At 39.0% G+C, this 2,639-nt stretch overlaps 1 pseudogene; it reads left to right on the top strand.

Moving 5' to 3' along the window:
- Positions 1-503: 503 nt before the first annotated feature.
- LOC111740291 lies at positions 504-622 on the top strand (annotated as a pseudogene).
- The last annotated feature ends 2,017 nt before the right edge of the window (positions 623-2,639 follow it).

Below are 2,639 nucleotides of genomic sequence, written 5' to 3'. Positions count from 1 at the left end.
ATAAGAGTGAGAGTAGTGGCTGTTAGTAAAAAGATAACACACTGCACTGTGGAACTCATAAAATGTATATTTCATAGGTATTAATACCTCACAACATCCTTATTAGATCAGAACTATTATCATCAGCATTTTTAATGAAGAAACAGAGGGAACCCATGGTTAAATGACTTGTCTAAGTTTAGCGTTTGTGTTAGAGATTGGCTTATAACCAAGCTGACCCACCCTGGAGGCTGCAATCCTGAACACCATGCCCTCGATGGTTTAAGTACAGTTTTACTTTCAGGCACAGACTAAAGGTAAATCATACATCTATGATCAAATACACGTGAATCTGAGAGCACATTATTGTTTTTGTAGGCAATCTGGATGAGAAGTGAATCATATTAACTGAATCTGACCCTTTTCTTGTCTGTTTACAAAGATGTAAGTACTGAGAAATTGAAGTTGGTATGAGGGTGCTCAGACTCTGGTTCCATGAGTGTCTTTCTTAAGAATAATATCTTATCTACAGCCATGCTACCCTGAACAAGACCAATCCTGTTTGATCTCGGAAGCTATGCAGTGTCGGGTCTGGTTAGTACTTGGATGGGAGACCACCTAGGAAGACCAGGTGCTGTAGGCATAAAAAATAAATACATACATACATACATATGTAAAAAATAAGGGATTGTAAGCTGACAAGGTCTTTGCAATCTGTGAGGTCAACCAAGGTTTGCCTCGCCTAAAAAAAAAAAAAATAAATAAGACTAACATCTTGCCTCAGACATTTTCCCCTGTGAGCCTTTGATTCGATTTGGTCAATCAAAGCAGGTAGGGTTGTTTTATCATCTAGGAAATGTGTCACAACTTTTTCCCTCTGTTTCTTGCCCACAGTGGAAACACTCCTCAGACGTTTGTGGTTGTCTTCAGTTTAGGAGCATCTGAATGTGCCGACGTTGTACATTCGTCGGTGAGAGCTTGTAGAGTTGCAGTCCTATTTAGTAATGATATTTAAGATCGTAGATTTTAAAAGCAAACATACACATCCCCTTAAGCTTTATCTATTCAGCATTTTATGGATATGTAATTCTCCTACCATTTTTGAGAAATTTATCTTTATAAACATGGGTAATTCATTAAATATAGTCCGATAGCTGCGACACACGTAAGCCCCAAAACTTAGACCTAAAAAAACAGAATCAAGGCCACTTTTGCATGTTGTATAAAATCACACACAATAGGACAAAACATTTACATGGAAATTGGAATCCATGAGTCTTTTGCTTGTTTAGAGTACAAAAACAAACAACAAAATAAAGTAAAAACCCAAAAGCTTCCAATGAGTTTTTGGCTGGAAATATTACAAAGGAGTTAAAGGTTACACTTTGTATGGTCTTGAGGGGCATGATAAGAACTCAACATTTCTTTCCGAGTGAGATGAGAAGCTGCTGGAGGAATATTAGCAAAAGTATGAAATGACTTCACTTGCTTTGTCACAGAATGACTCTGGGTGCTAAATCAAGAGCAGGCTATAGGGAAGACAGAATCGGAAGGCCATTTGGAGACTGTGCAGTCAGTAATCCACATGAGAGAGAAGGCGGCTTGGACCAGGTAGTAGCAGCAGGCGTGGCGAGAGAAGTCACTTCCTGGACATCTTCTATGGTCAGATTTAAGGGCATTTGCTGACAAAATGTATATAGGATGTGAGAGAAAGGGGAGTCAAAGCTGACAGCAGGGTCGGGGGCTCCAGCAAGCCGGGAGGGTGGAGCTGCCCTGAGCAGAGATAAGGTGCAAGAGAGTCGACTTGGGGGACTGAAAAAGATGGACAGAGGAGCTAAGTCTCTGTGTTGAATTTGAGATGCTTTCTGTAGAATGCTGAGAAATTCTAGGAAATTGTCCTCAAAAACATCCCTAACCTGGCTCTTACAGACTGTATGACCCTGATAGCAATGTTGTTTTTAAAACTAAACCCCTTTTTTCTTACCTCGTGTTAAAGATTTTTGAATGAAAAGTCCTAAGCTGTTCAATAGACTATTTACTAAAGGTTTTTATGTGCGTCTGTGTGCGAAGACAAGCCAAATTAAATATGAAAATCCCTCTAGTTTCTCTATGAGATAATCTAATTCATTTTTCCATAGACTTTTCTAACACCAACAGCAACAACAACAGTTATCTTTATTTGAATCCCCTTGACTGGCATTTATTCTACATCCATCATTTGATCTAAAATCAATGCTCTTGTCTCTAGTCACCTGTTCAGAGATGCTATTCATTAATTTTTAACAGGTGAAATCTAACGTGTTCTCAGTATGAATGGATGAGTGTAGGCTTATATAGCTGTTTATTTTTTTCCCCCTTGCTCTCATGGAGAACCATTCTGGCATTTTTAAAAAGAAAATGGGACAAATGAAACTTAAGCTTCTCGTTTCTGGCATGCTTAAAACCCAGCGTCTAAATGTGGCCCCTGAGAGAAGCACAGACAAGCTTATAAACAGATGTTTTCACAGTAAAGCATTGATTTTTAACCTTGAGGAGTTAATAAAGCAATGCCAGCTTCTCTTTATCAGCATGAGAGGGAAGTCATCTATCACCCCCAGGGGCTTATAACGCTTATAAATGAACGGTGGCGGCAATGTCAGTGTGACACTTTTGATACAGTA

The sequence above is a fragment of the Pteropus vampyrus genome, unplaced genomic scaffold (assembly GCF_000151845.1).
Source record: "Pteropus vampyrus isolate Shadow unplaced genomic scaffold, Pvam_2.0 Scaffold60, whole genome shotgun sequence".
Lineage (NCBI taxonomy): Eukaryota > Metazoa > Chordata > Mammalia > Chiroptera > Pteropodidae > Pteropus > Pteropus vampyrus.
This window is presented reverse-complemented; position numbering and strand designations above follow the sequence as displayed.